Source organism: Heliangelus exortis, chromosome 6 (genome assembly GCF_036169615.1).
Source record: "Heliangelus exortis chromosome 6, bHelExo1.hap1, whole genome shotgun sequence".
Taxonomy (NCBI): Eukaryota; Metazoa; Chordata; class Aves; order Apodiformes; family Trochilidae; genus Heliangelus; species Heliangelus exortis.
The window spans coordinates 35,900,760-35,916,760 of NC_092427.1; positions in this window are offsets into that span (position 1 = coordinate 35,900,760).

Here is a 16,001-nt window from a genome sequence, read left to right on the forward strand (position 1 = left end):
TTTAAAAATTCAAAAGAACCAATTTGTACTCAGTTCTGTCAAGAAATGATGGCGTGCAGGGTTAAGTACATGAAAATGGTACCGTTTTGCATCCATAAAATATCAGTAGTTTTGGAAGATTTTTTTTACTTTAATTCTATCTTGCTTCAGATCTCTTCACCTTCCTCAGACAATATTATTAAGCTTTTTTTTTTTTTATTTTATTTATTTTTTTTTTTTTTATTCAGTGAGGAGAATGTAATTTTTATCAAGGATATTTAAGGAGGTGTGAAGAAAATTTAATACCCAACCCAAGGAATCTCCCACTACTCGGATCTCAACCTCAGCTGTGAGCAACTTCTCCCAGTTTGTCCTGATCTTTCTGGCTGCTTGCCTTCCCCTTGTGCATTTTTCCTTTCTCCACCACCAGCTTTTTCCTTTCCCTTACCCTGATTCTCTCTTGCTTTTTCCCTGCTGAAGTGCTGCTCCTCTGCCCAAGCTGTTGGAGAGGAGTGAGGAGATGCTGAGGAGAAAGCATCTGGTCTGAGTGACAACAAGGAGGGAAATGAATCCCTGTCCTTGCAGCTGAATGGGACTTGGCAGAGCTGCAACAGCTGCCTTGGGGCTGGGCCCTTCTCATGGTTTACATCTCAGTTTTCCTTCTGGTCTGGTCCAGGATAGGAGCTGGAAAAAAAGCTGAGTCTGTGCATAATGTACATGATGCTGTCAGGAGTTTTGAGGCACTTGCACTGCTTTTTGGGGGCTTTTGTTTGGGTTTTTTTTTGTTGTTGTTGTGGACAGTAGGTCTGAAAAAGAAGCAAGTGGCAACAGGTAATTTTGTTTTTCAAATAGTCCAAGTGTGAAATGTGTGAGCTTCATTTATCATTCCAGCTGAGTCTCTGGAGGCTGACCTGCTCATGTTTGCCCACTTCTTTTTGTTTTCCTTGACTAAATGTCGCCTGCTGGAACAAACTGTTTTTAATCTGAATTTCTAAGCATGCACAAATGATAAATTACTTTATTTGTTCAAGAAACACTTCTGTAGGACTGTTTTAATTGTAATTAATATGGGGGGGGGAGGCTCTGATTTGTTGAAGGCATTCTTAGTAAGCAAAAAATAGTATTGATACCATCCCTGAAGGTGATAGATATGTAAAATAACTTTGCAAATTTGGACACTGCTCTGGGGCATTAAGGGCTTTTTGTGCTCTGTAATGTTGAGGACAGTTTTTCCTGTTCACATTTATTAATGGGTGCTTAAAAGTGTCACTTAAAACCCACAGAAATCATAAGTAAGTTCACATTCACTTAATACGAGGAGTGTAAGAGAGAATGTCATCAACTAGACTTTGGCTATTAGTACCTCTCTGTGGTGTGGAAAACTCCTCTGCAGAGGATGCTTCAGTATTACACTGCAGAAAAATAAAATACAGCTAGAAATCAGCATATAGAGTACATGTAATATACTTTTTTATTTTTAATTGTAAAGCCTCGTATACTATGAGTAGTTGGGGTTGATGTAGGAAAACCTGGGCCAAGTCAGAAATACTTTTTTTAAGGTGTATCTTGCCACACAGAGTGAAAGGAAATGATTCTGATTCCCTTCTCCCCACTCTAGTGAAGTGCTGATCACTGGTTGGAGAGGTAACATCTATCAAGTAACAAAACTGAAGGTAGATGAAGGAAATAAACTGGAGGGACAGAATAAACCCCTAACTCTGGTGCTGCATGCCAGCATTTTTCAGAGCCTCCTGGATGGAGGTGTTCAAGCCCAATCTGTCAACTTCAGAGTGGCACAGGACATGTTGAAGTGATGCCACAAAGTAAAACTTCATGAGGAATAAAGGACCAAATTGCTGTGCCCATGCTGGCTGCACAGGCTGATGTCCAAGTGAGCAGAGAATCACAGAATCCTAGAACTGGCTGGGTTGGAAGGGACCTCAGAGCTCATCAAGTCCAACCCTTGATCCACTCCCGCTGCAGTTCCCAGCCCATGGCACTGAGTGCCACATCCAGGCTCTTTTGAAATATCTCCAGGGATGGAGAATCCACCCCTTCCCTGGGCAGCCCATTCCAATGCCTGATCACCCTCTCCAGAAAGAAATTCTTTCTAATGTCCAACCTAAACCTCCCCTGGCACAACTTGAGACCTCTTGTGCCCTCTTGTCTTGCTGAGAGTTGCCTGGGAAAAGAGCCCAACCCCCCCCTGGCTCCAACCTCCTTTCAGGGAGTTGGAGAGAGTGATGAGGTCTCCCCTGAGCCTCCTCTTCTCCAGCCTCAACACCCCCAGCTCCCTCAGCCCTTCCTCATAGGACTTGTGCTGGATCCCTTCCCAGCCTCCTTGCTCTTCTCTGGACCTGCTCCAGCACCTCAATCTCCTTCCTGAGCTGAGGGGCCCAGAACTGGGCAGGTGTTCCTGTCCATCTTCCTTGAAAAAAAAGCTCTGCAACGAGTTGGTTGTGTTTAGTGAGTAGTGTGAGAGGTGCTTCCAAGAGGCACTGGTTTTCAGAGCATCAGGAGGTACCAAGATCTGTGGTTTAGACTTGGGAGACACTAGAGCTGTGCAGTGTCAGTTTTTGCACTTGTCAGCTTGGCACTGTTAAAAACAGCTTTTTACCCTTAGAGTCAGAGCTGGCTATTGCATTCAGCTACAAAACACTCACCTGCTTCAACAGCAAAACAGTTTTTCTTAATTTACCACCTCTTTTTCCTGCCATTATGACAGATCTCAAGATGTACCAGGTGCTCAATCCCAAACACAACTTTGTGTTTGCTTTAACTTCAAGAATGATCTAAAGGAATACTGTTAGCTTTAAATTGATTAAGAATATCTGTATCTACTAAAACCATTGTGCTGATCCCTTTTGTTTGCCTTCATCTTTTAAATGTCTTACATTTTAATATTGCCATGCTAAAACTTTGAAAAACTTCACTTTGAAATATCACACATTCCAGCAAGATGCTTAAAAAGAAATCTAAGGTTTAAGAAGGGTACTTGAATGCTTCTGACACTCTGTGAGGAGAGAAGTTGGAAAAACTTTGACTGAACAAAACAGAAATATAATCTAAGGGTATTTAAGTGTTTTTTGGTCTCTTTTTTCCTTCCTGTGGAGGCAGATGCTTGTGGATTTTTCACTCCTAGGTATGTTATTCTAGCTGAATACAATAGATGTATTCTTAATTATGCTTCTGATTTTTGGGCAGCTGATATCTGAACCATCACAAAATAATTTACAAAAGTGGGGCTATTTTGAAGAATAAATCACTTTGTTGTAACAGGATGTGATTTTTTTTAATTTTTTTTATTTTTTTTTTTAAATCTGTTAGTGATAACAACACAGGATATCAAACACATTCACCTTTCACATTTTATGAGGACCTGAGCTCTACATTCACTGAAAATGTTGGCAAACAATTCCTTCAGCCCTTGGGTGTATTTCAGGGAGGGACTTCAGAAAAGCTTTTGGTGGCAGCAATATAACCTAAACTCAGATATTCTTGGTTAATGGGAGGATAAATGCAGAAAGATGGAAGTAACAAATGACAATTATAGATTGTTTTACCCCACCAAAGATGGTATCAGATACTTGCTAGAATATCAGTGTTTTCCAGCTGTTTCACATCTTTCCCCATCACCACCAGCAGGAGCTGTGCTGCTGGCTCCATCAAACACAAGATTGTGCTTTTTTTTGCTTTGTTTTTTCTTTTTTTTTTTTTAATATAGCTGGGTGAATAGATGTTTCTTCAGGCTTGTTCACGTCACTGTTTTGAATGCAAGAATTTGACTCCACTTCCTAAAGCTGGCAAATAATTCTGTCCTTCACTACAAAGCTGTCAAGATGGAATGGAAGGAAGGCTTTTTATTGGTTTAGTTTGATAGAGGTGGAGGAAGGAAGAGCTGCTGGAGTTCAGAGAAAACTGAATTAGCAAAAGATGATAAAATGGCATTAAAAACACAGAGTGCCTTTTGACATAGTGTCAGTTAGTCCAGATTTTGTAGAATTCAAGGAAATGCTGTTAGAAATAAACAACAGGTTTAGAGAAAAGGCTTCTAGAAATATAACTTGAAACCTTGTAATACTGATTTTTTTTTTTATTATTATTATTTTTTTTTTAATATCTGCACAGCGAGCTATTAGACCAGCATCTCCTAGTGAGCCCCTACAAGCTTTTACACAATCAGAAGAAGCAAAAATGGTCTGGTCAAGAGTAGTTTAGCAAAGCACTAAGCTAAACACGTAGGTATTTGCCTGGTTTTGACTGGAGGATTAGTGATGTGTTTCTTTGTGCAACTCTCCCCTGAGCTCTTAATTAAGCTTACCAGGCACAAGTGCACTTCAGGTGATCCAGATGACCTTTAAAGGGCCTGCAGCAGATGGTGGAAAGTCTGTGTTCTGCACAGTATTCTGCTGTTTTGTCTGTTAAATAAGTATCTAATTACTCCCAGGCTTATCTTATTTCAACACGGTGTCACTAAATTACTTACAAGGCTGTAAGTCAGGTAATCCGTTGCCAATCCGATAAGCTTGCACTTGACTTTTTGGGAAGTAAACTTCCACCTGATGAGAATTTTCTTTCTTGCAGACAAGAGCACCTTCCAGTACTTTTCCAGAGCTTCTTAAGATCACTCACTGTCTTTCCCACGTAGCTTTTCTTGCAGCTGATCTCAAGAAATCACTTCGGATAAATTCATTTTTTAATATTTGCTTCTTGAGTGTAAAATGGCTCTTATTTTTTTTATTTTATTTTATTTTACACTGGGCTGGGCAAGAGGATGCATGCACTTCAGAAATAATAGCATCAACTCTTCGTTGATCATCATTACTGATATTTCTTTATTTCTTTATACTGTTATTTCTTTACTGTTATTACCTCCTTCCCATGTCAGGCCAAAGGACCACCACCTAGAGCAGGACTTAGACATCCTGAGTTAATTTTTTCTTCAGTATTGAAGGGATCTAAGCTGTGAAAACAGGCAGGTTGATATCAGAGACAGTATCTAGATTTCTTTTTTTTTTTTTTTTTTTCACCTATGACTTTCTTCAGTCTCACTGATCCTGAGGTGTGAAAATCTTTGCAGCACTGGGGGGGCTCTCCCTCCTCTCAGCCTTCCTGGAGTCAGCCCTGGGTATCTTAGCACACCTGCAAGCCTGCAGAAAAGGGATATTTGCCATTAAAAAGAGGGAAATGCATCCTCATATGCATTCTCATGCACTGGGGAGAAGGCAGATGTCCTGTAATTTAAAAAAAAAAAAAAATCCCTTAACTTCTTGTCTCCACACAGTGAGGCTTTGCTAAATAGTCCTACCTTCAAAAAGTCTTCTGCCTGCCACTGTTTTGTGCCTCTGTGCTGCAGAAACCAGTGAAGTTCTTTCACATGGGGCTGAGGGTGGGATGAAGTAGGCATAAAATTGCCCTTTCCTCTTTACCTCAGTAGCTGTGCTACAGTACTAGTACTAAGGGGGGAAAAAAGTTTGGGGGAAGAGTATCAGCTTCACTACATCTTTGGCATTTCATGTTTTATTTAGTTCATGTGCTTCATATTTGCCAGATAGAAGTTGGTTTGGATGTTTGATACAGCCTGGTTTGTTAGCAGGCCTTTTGACCAGTGAATATTTTTATTTTTAGCTCTGTTAGCTTTGTTTTTGAATGACCCTGCTTCACCAGCAAGTAGTTTAATTTAAATCCTGTGTAAAGCACTTGATTCAGACAAAACTTAAGATGGCAAAGAATCACAGAATGGGTAGGGTTGGAAGGATGATCTTAAAGCTCATCCAGTGCCAACCCCCCTGCCATGGCCAGGGACACCTCCCACAGCCCAGGTTGCTCCAAGCCCCATCCAACCTGGCCTTGAACACTGCCAGGGGTGGGGCAGCCACAGCTTCTCTGGGAAACCTGCACGGGGGTTTTGCCACCTCCACAGTAAATAATTTCTTCCCAATATCTCATTGAAATCTATTGTCTTTCAGTTTGAAACCATTCCCCTTCATCTAATCACTAAATCCCCCTGTGAAAAGTCCTTCTCCAGCTTTCCTGTAGTAATAGGTGTTCTGAAAGATGTGGCTGCTGTGTTTTGGACTTGTAGGGAAAATAAAGCTGTTCTTCTGTTTATTTAAATCTCTGCTCCCATCTGGGCACCCTGTGATGTTCTGCCACAACTCCTCAGTACCCTGTAGAGTTAAGGTAGGGGGGCTGCTTTTTGGTCTCCCTTTTTCCCCTGGAGAAGCTGCTGCATCTCTTGCTCTGCTGGGCAGTCACCCTGCATCTGCACAGCAGGGTAATTTCTCCTGTGATTTCCACCTGGATGACAGATGATCTGTTTCATTCAAAAGTGAGGCTCAGGTTCAGACAAGTGTTCTTTAAGTTGTGTCTAAGAGGAGGTCAAATAAGATAATGCTGCCTTCTGTCCTTAAAAATCTATAGATGCAGCCAGTGAAGGGGGGAAATGTCTTATTTCTGTGATTTCAGATATTGCCTTTAATCAAATTCTCAGAAGAAAGCACAGGAAAAGCCAAGCTCACAAGCAGCCTAGCAACCTCTTTGACTCAAGTCTGAGTTCCTATAAATAGTTTACAAACTAATTGTCTTTTTAAAAGAGAAAAACCTGTTAGTGAGGGCAAGATGTTTAATGTGATTCTGGTAAATATGCAATTTAATCTCTCAGTGCTCCTCTCTAGCTGTTAATAACCACGGGTGACCTGTTTGGCAGGAGTTGCTGAAAGCAGAGCTGTCCTGTTAACCTGCCAGGGTGTGTGTTAGCCTCATTTCCAGAGCTAGCTCTGAAAGAGCTTGAAGATGCTCTTTGTAACCATCATAGCATGAGGCCAGGGAAGTGTTATCACCAGCTTACTTGCTGCTTTTGTTGCATGATCTATTGTTATAAAAGTTGTTTTGTTTATGAGTTTGCATTAGACATCACACCAAGTTAAAGATTGCCTTGCCCTCCTGTGATGTGCTGCTGGTAATTTCTGTTAAACTGGAAAAAACCTCCAGCTGCAGAATTTGAGCTTCATCTCATTCAGGGCATTACAAGCCACCTGAAGGATTATTTTTTATTTTTTTTTCCCCCCAAGAAAAGAAAATCCTTTCCTGACTTTCAGTGGAGTCTCCTCTTTTGAAAACACCTGGGCACCAGTGATAGTGCTGACACTGGTGGCTGTGGAAATGGTTCAGTGGAGATGGAACTTCAGTCCCTGCTGTTGCCCTGCAAATGTGAGTAGAACACACAGCAGCACAAAGAAAAGCAGCAGTGATTTTTGACCTCTCTACAGCAAAGCAAAAACTGCCTGGCTTTGTTGTCTGTCTCATGCTGTGCCACGTTTAAAGACTTTTCCTTTTTTTTTTTTTGTTTTGTCCAGAACAGTCATATTCTCACTGCTTTTATCTGTCATCAGATGGGAATAATACTGACTCAAACTTCTTGTCACTAAATGCTGTGCTTTGTCCCCACAAGGATGCTTCCAGCAGTTACACATTTGGGAAAAGTGTCAGAAACCATCCCACAAAATATTTTGGGGGTTTCCAACCTTGTGGGTGCCTCTGCTCTCTCCCCTGGTGAGGTGAGGAGAATGGAACTTCACCCCCCCCTTCTCCAAAGTTTTGAATGCTTTCAGCAGAGCCCTCTTAAATCTCTTATCTAAGGTACTCAATCTCATCTCTGAAGTCATCAATCAGTAACTGTTTTGAGCCTTTCTGTTGTGGCTGTTTCCTTAATCACTCCTCTTCATACCCTTGCCCTTGGGCACAACTTAACCCATCAGGTTCAATATCTACAGTGTATGATTTTTCTTCTCCCCTCTCTTGCCTTACAGAAGTTTTAAAACTGACCTGCTTTAATCCTTGTGAAAAAAATCCTATCCATGTAAACCCCTTTTCAAAGAGATTTTAGATTATTGTATTTAGAGAGAGTTTTCATAGCCTCAGCTAAAGCAAATGTTATTTAATTCTCTTTCCGATTGCTGCTACAGGATGTTAAATTGTTGCTGCTATAATGAAACTTCACCCATTGTAGCAATGAATTTAACAACCAAATATGCAGCATAGTGGGGCATAACAAGTCAGTTTAGGGTTTGGGCTCAGGAAACACTGAGTGTTTGAGGCTTTTCTTAAAAGCATTCACAAATCAGGTGATTCTGCCCCTGTACTCAGCCCTGGTGAGGCCTCACCTCGAGTACTGTGTTCAGTTCTGGGCCCCTCAGTTCAAGAAGGATATTGAGGTCCTCGAACAGGTCCAAAGGAGGCAACTGGGCTGGTGAAGGGACTGGAGCACAGATCCTATGAGGAGAGGCTGAGGGAGCTGGGGGTGTTGAGGCTGGAGAAGAGGAGGCTCAGGGGAGACCTCATCACTCTCTCCAACTCCCTGAAAGGAGGTTGGAGCCAGGGGGGGGTTGGGCTCTTTTCCCAGGCAACTCTCAGCAAGACAAGAGGGCACAAGAGGTCTCAAGTTGTGCCAGGGGAGGTTTAGGTTGGACATTAGAAAGAATTTCTTTCTGGAGAGGGTGCTCAGCCATTGGAATGGGCTGCCCAGGGAAGGGGTGGATTCTCCATCCCTGGAGATATTTCAAAAGAGCCTGGATGTGGCACTCAGTGCCATGGGCTGGGAACTGCAGCGGGAGTGGATCAAGGGTTGGACTTGATGAGCTCTGAGGTCCCTTCCAACCCAGCCAATTCTGTGATTCTATGATCACAGCTGCAGACTTGCCTAACTTTACATGGCTCCAGAAATGAGCTTAATGTTTATGCATAAGTTTAAGGATTTATTAGCAACTGCAAGAACTTGTTCTTTTATCTCTAAGCTAACACTTCAGAGCAAAGGAGTGGAAGGGATGTCTCTAAACCATGCAAGCAACATGACACGAGAATATTGCTTTCTCAGGTGATAATATGAGGCAATGCATATTATCAATGTGTGTTTATCAATGGAGCTTTCTTGTATTAAGTTTTTATTTCCTCTAGTTCTCTCAGGCTTTGAAGATAAGTATTTTTGGGTGTTTTGTCTTAGTTGTCCATAGCTTTTCTGAAAACAACTGAATACTAAAATGAGAAAGGAAGTTATGCATGTTTTGAAACTGAGTTTCTCTCTGGTCCTAAAGCAAAGCCCATCCCAAGCTGAAAGCAGTGGGGAAAGCCTGGTTGTTCTTAGGAGAAGTAACATTTTAGACTTCCAGATGAAATTTTTAAGTCATGTTCTATATTCACAATTCCTGTCTAAGGAGTTTGATTTGGTTTTGTTTTTAATAACTGTGGCTTTAATCAGTGCTCACACAGTAACTGCATATCTCATAAACTGAACTTGTAGGCACATCTAAACCATGGCCTTGGTCAAAAATATCTCAGTATCCATTTCACAGGCTAGGAAATGAGATACTTAGCTTACTGGTTTATTAGCTGTGGGACTGGGAACTGTAGCTTCACCTTACCAGGAGAAAGTGGGAGAGGCTCCTCATGTCCCATGTCACTGTCGTGTGAATGGAAAGAGATGGAACTTCAACAGGTGATAAATGAAAATGAGAGAGGATTCCTGAGCTCTGAACAACCACATGGGGCACCCAGGGTTCCTTTTGCAGGGAACACAGGAAAGCACTGAAGGTGATGGATATTGAAGTGTTCCTGAAAAATCCATTCTGCTTATAAAATTGATGAATGGAATTTACAAGTGTCATAGGAATGATCACCCACACCCAAAGGCTGCTCCCATCAAGATGCTTGTGAGCAAAGGTGTTCATTAGCTTAGATTTTCACCCAGCAATTGTACAAATCTTAATCATCGTGACAGTGTTTTGCTGAGCAGCTGTAACCTGCTCTCAGACACCTCTCAGCTTCTCTAAGTCACAGTACATCTTCATAACAGTCAGGAAAGAAAACATTTGAAATGAAAACGTGGCATGATAGATGTGCAAGTGAGCAGCAGGTGAGGGAAGGAGCAGAACAGACTTGGAAGCAGGAAGGTTTGTGCACCAGAAAATGCTTTGTGCATTTAGTTTACCAGTATTACCATAATTTATCAATTATTTTCTATGAACTATTTCTGAGAATGAATGTTAATATTTGGTTCCCTTCACCTTTCCTTTTAATAACACCCAAAATATGATATTCAGACATACTTTTTCCACTGAAATAAATAGAATGGGTGTGGAAATAATGTAGCATACACTGTCCCAATTTCTCTGCTATACCTCCAAAATACCTATGTTTGTGTGCAACATCCCTGCACGTTCTTCTGAGGTTAAAATGTTCCACATTGTAAGTGGCTGAGATCTTTCCAGTCCTGGGTCAGGTTTGTCTGAGCAGTTTGTGACAAGGAAACTGTGACTATGGTCATAGTTCAGGGAGAAAAAAGTTGATAATAGTTTTCAAAGAAGAGCAGGGATGCAGACTTAAATAACTACTGGAAAACTCCAGGATTCTCCCAAGTGTTTCAGTACTGTATGACACAATTATTAACAAACCTAAGTACATTTACATTTACATTCCCCCACAGCATTCTCCTGAAAAAGCTGTTAGGCCACAGCTTGGACAGGAGCACCCTGTGCTGGGTTAGGAACTGGCTGGAGGGCCGGGCCCAGAGGGTGGTGGTGAACGGGGCTGCATCAAAATGGCGGCCGTGGTGTCCCCCAGGGATCAGTGTTGGGCCCAGTTCTGTTTAATGTCTTTATCGACGACTTAGACGAAGGGATTGAGTCCATCATCAGCAAGTTCGCAGATGACACCAAGCTGGGGGGAAGTGTGGATCAGCTGGAAGGCAGGAGGGCTCTGCAGAGGGACCTGGACAGACTGGAGAGTTGGGCTGATTCCAACGGGATGAGGTTCAACAAGGCCAAGTGCCGGGTCCTGCACTTTGGCCACAACAACCCCATGCAGCGCTACAGGCTGGGGACAGAGTGGCTGAGAGCAGCCAGGCAGAGAGGGACCTGGGAGTCTGCATTAACAAGAAACTGAACATGAGCCAGCAGTGTGCCCAGGTGGCCAAGAAGGCCAATGGCATCCTGGCCTGTATCAGAAACAGCGTCACCAGCAGGTCCAGGGAGGTGATTCTTCCCCTGTACTCAGCCCTGGTAAGGCCACACCTCGAGTCCTGTGTCCAGTTCTGGGCCCCTCAGTTTAAGAAGGATGTAGAGGTCCTGGAACAGGTCCAAAGGAGGGCAACCAGGCTGGTGAAGGGACTCGAGCACAGGCCCTATGAGGAGAGGCTGAGAGAGCTGGGGCTGTTCAGCCTGAAGAAGAGGAGGCTCAGGGGAGACCTCATTGCTGTCTACAACTACCTGAAAGGAGGCTGTAGCGTGGTGGGAGCTGGACTCTTTTCACAGACGACCTTCAACAAGACAAGAGGACACAGTCTTAAGTTGCGCCAGGGGAGGTTTAGGTTAGATATTAGAAAGAATTTCTTCACGGAGAGGGTGATTAGGCTATGGAATGGACTGCCCGGTGAGGTGGTAGATTCTCCGTCCCTGGAGACATTTAAAAAAAGACTGGATGTGGCACTCAGTGCCATGGTCTAGCAACTGCTCCGGTGGGTCAAGGGTTGGACTTGATGATCTCTGAGGTCCCTTCCAACCCGGCTAATTCTATGATTCTATGATTCTATGATTTTTTGCTTATTATGCTACTTAGCATATCTCTGTGTGCAACATCCCTGCACGTTCTTCTGAGGTTAAAATGTTCCACATTGTGAATGGCTGAGATCTTTCCAGTCCTGGGTCAGGTTTGTCTGAGCAGTTTGTGACAAGGAAACTTTGACTATGGTCATAGTTCAGGGAGAAAAAAGTTGATAATAATTTTCAAAGAAGAGCAGGGATACAGATTAAATAACTACTGGAAAACTGCAGGATTCTCCCAAGTGTTTCAGTACTGTATGACACAATTATTGACAAACTTAAGTACATTTACATTTTTTGCTTATTATGCTACTTAGCACAACTATGTTTGTGTGCAACATCCCTGCACGTTCTTCTGAGGTTAAAATGTTCCACATTTTAAATGGCTGAGATCTTTCCAGTCCTGGGTCAGGTTTGTCTGGGCAGTTTGTGACAAGGGAACTGTGACTATGGTCATAGTTCAGGGAGAAATAAGTTGATAATAATTTTCAAAGAAGAGCAGGGATACAGATTAAATAACTACTGGAAAACTGCAGGATTCTCCCAAGTGTTTCAGTACTGTATGACACAATTATTGACAAACTTAAGTACATTTACATTTTTTGCTTATTATGCTACTTAGCACAACTATGTTTGTGTGCAACATCCCTGCATGTTCTTCTGAGGTTAAAATGTTCCACATTTTAAATGGCTGAGATCTTTCCAGTCCTGGGTCAGGTTTGTCTGAGCAGTTTGTGACAAGGAAACTGTGACTATGGTAATAGTTCAGGGAGAAATAAGTTGATAATAATTTTCAAAGAAGAGCAGGGATGCAGACTTAAACAACCACTGGAAAACTGCAGGATTCTCCCTAGTGTTTCAGTACTGTATGACACAATTATTAACAAACTTAAGTACATTTACACTTTTGCTTATTATGCTACTTAGCATCTGGAGGCTATATTTGTTTTTTAAAGAATTATAAGCCCTACAGGGAATCTCTTTGAGACTGGCAGTTCATTTCTCCAAAGCACTGAAGATCTGGAAAGGCAGCTCAGTCAAGATGTGAGGAGAGACCTCTCTATCTATCTAAAGTCAATTTAATTATTATAGCAAAGAAATTCTGAGGAGCTGTGGTGTCCCTGCAATGCTGCAGCTGTGAAGCAGAGTTCCTAATATGACATTTAGCTGCAAAAAGGGAGTGGAGGGTGTCAGTACCTCCTGCTCAGGAGCAGGGATGGCATTTGCACTTGGGGACTGCCCATGGCCATGAGCAACTGCTCCCCCAGTTTCCTCTCCCTGCAGAGGTGAGGATGCTTCCAGTGACTCTGCAGGCAGTTTTTGGGTTGTCCTTGCTTTGCAAATTCTTTTTTTGCAGCCGTGGAAGCCTTCCAAATTCCTCAGGAACTGCCTTGTTTTATCTCCCTGATCCTTGCAGCTCCTTCTAACCCAACTCTCATCTGCTGCAACTCTTCCTACCTGCCACGATGTGCAACAGTCTCTGTTAAAAGTTAGTTTTGTTATGATAGACCTTATGGGGTGAGGTTTTCCTTCATGAATTATCTGCTCTTCTTTCCTGGGCTCTCGTCCTGCTTTATATTATTCTGTCCTTTTTTTATTTTTATTTTTTATTTATTTTTGAATGTTGATCATGACATTTCAACTCGGGAAGAATCCACTGTAGACGCAGGAGCTGTTTTCTACATCACACCCTCTGAAAGTCTCCAGAAGGTGAAGAAATGACAGCTTCAGAGGCAGACAGAAACAAAAGAGACATTGAAAGCAAAAAAAAAAACCAACAAAAAAAAAAAAAAAGAGGACTTTCTCGCTCCATCTCACCAGAAGACCCATGCCTTGTGACAGTGGTATCAGGGTGGCAGATGGCAAAGTGTGAACAGCATGGAAAGTCATCAGGACTCCCTGAAAAATGTATTTTGAGGAGCTGCATGGTAAATCAGGGGCCATTCCTGACAGTGCAGAGTGCAAGGCAATCATCTGCTTAGCCATAAAATAACCTTCACCTTTTCTGGCTGAGACTGCCACTCCAGTAAATAAGCTCAGCCTGGGAAAGGCACATGGTAAATGTTGCAGATGAAGTCATAAAAGTCTGGCAGCCACGCAGTTCATGTCCTTCATAAAATCTGTGAAGAGGCAAAACGGGAAGCCAGGGACTGGCCAAAGTACCAGTGCAAATCAATCCACCTTTCACTATTTCTGGGAAAAAAAAAAAAAAAAAAAAAAGGTAGACCTGAAGGACCTGCTGAGCAGATCTCTTCTCAAGCACAGATAATGTGCTGCCACATGTTCCTGGAACTTGCAAAGCAAGAAGGGGTCCGGGAAGATTGAATGAGTTTGGGGGCTGGTAGAGGGGGAGCAAAAGAAATTTATTTTTTTAATGAGGCATTGGCATGCCTGGGATATTTCCATCACTGCTCTCAGTGATCTGCAAACCAGTTTGGGACTGTTATATACACACTGAAGCAGCTTGCTGGGCTTTGGACTGCCTCCTGGATCTGTTTGATTTTATTAAAACTTCCAGAGGAACCATCTAGTAGACATTTCACACCACCAAGTAAGAGGAAATATTCTTTGGCTTTAGAGCTCTTGTGGAAAATCCTAGAATTTATTTCCTTTGTCATGAAACAAATGCCTCTTTCATTGGTTAGATCTTCACTGGAGGTTCTTGGATGGAGTGAAGAGGGGTGGATGCTTCCCTGAAAATCAGTAAATGTGCTCAGAGAGGCTTCTGGCTTTCTATTTCTTTCCTTGTCCCAATTAGCAACAGTCCAGGGAATGTAAGAGACCTGAATGTACAGGCAGAAAGGAAAGAAAAAAGGAAAGCAGTTGTCTTTCAGTGGTAAAAACTTATTTGAGGAAGCTACAACTTGATCAATTGGCTGTGGTTTTATTTTGGCTTTTTTTCTTTTTTCCCCCCTCAAACTCCAGGGTTAAAAGTAGCTCAACATGGAACAGGGAATAATAATTTAACTTTATTTTCTGTGAGTGTCTGGGCCACACATTAGCAACCCACCACACACTTCTGTAATTCCTGGGTTGTTGGTGATACAAACCTTAAGTGTTCTTTAACAGAAGAGGGTGAATCTCATCTGCCAAAGTAGTTCTTGAACAGGGAAATAAAATTCCATCTTTCTGGATGTAGTGAGCCCTGATTTGTAGGAAAAGAGGAGCATTTTGTTGGGAGGTGAGAGAAATAGCACAATTTTCTGAGGATCATGGGTTTTGGCTCTTGGCCACAAATGTTTAATAGTAGGTCAAGCTTGATAGAGCTGCTTTTCTATCCAGAGCTGAACTGGTAAGTCAAATCCACTGCTCTTTGACAACTTAATTTTGACTTTAGGCTGTGGAAAAAATCCCAAAGGAACACCAGGAATTGTGCAGCAGCTGTCGTGGGAGAAGGAAAAAATAACAATAGTAAAGATGGGTTTGTAAGTCATTGCATCCTAACTTAGGCAGTGTAAAACCTGCAGTTTTGGCCCTGGACCAGAATTGTTCATATTTCTGAATTTTCTTTCATAAAAGAAAAGAAAATATGACTGTTGTTGAACTAGAGAGATATTCTGCAGATGTTTGGGTGGCATAAGGCAGAATTGGTAAAATGGTTCTTCTGGGACATATTTGGTAATGAGGCCAAGCTTCGATTTTTAAAAAAAAAAAAAAAAAAAAAAAAAAAAAAAAAAAAAGGCATCTTTGGATTTGGAGGAGATGAGAGAGGAAGATAAAACTTCTCAGCCTGAAGTGTACAGACATGATTGTGCTTTCAAAATAAGGCAAAGCAAGGTTGTGCTGCCAAGGGGGAGATGTAAGCTGCTTCTCTGAGTTAAAAGAGCATTTGCTGTGGTAACTGGCAGGGAACTGAAAAAAAAAAAAAAAAGAGAGGAAAAGTAGAAGTTGAACTAGAAATACAAACTGTTAAAAATAGAAGGCTGAAAAATTGAATTGCATCAGAGCTTCCCAAATGTCTCAAAGCATAGAGGAAAAAGAAAGCAAAGATGCAAGCCCTTCCTTCTCTCAATCAACTCTTCTTTTTTTGAATATATCTTGGGTTTTCCCTCAGAACTTTTCATTCTCCTGAATAATAATCAGTCTGGCTGAATTATTGTGCTTGGGAAGAGCTCTACCTTGAGTCCTCCACCTCTTAGCTAAGCTGAAGTTTAGTTAACCTGCTTTCTCATCAGCACTTGAGCATGGAACAGAAAACCCCACGGTACTTGGCCAGATTCTAGCAGATCACCACTACCTGAGGGAGAAAAGCAAAGGGGAAAATAAAATTTGGGAGTAAATAATGGCCATGATGCTGGGAATGGCTGACATAACCAAAGAGGGATGTGCAATCATTTTCCTCTTGTCTTCATGCAGGAAAAATTCATTTTTGCCTCCATCCAGCAGAGCAGCTTTGAAGCAGCTTTTCATATGCTATATAAATATGTA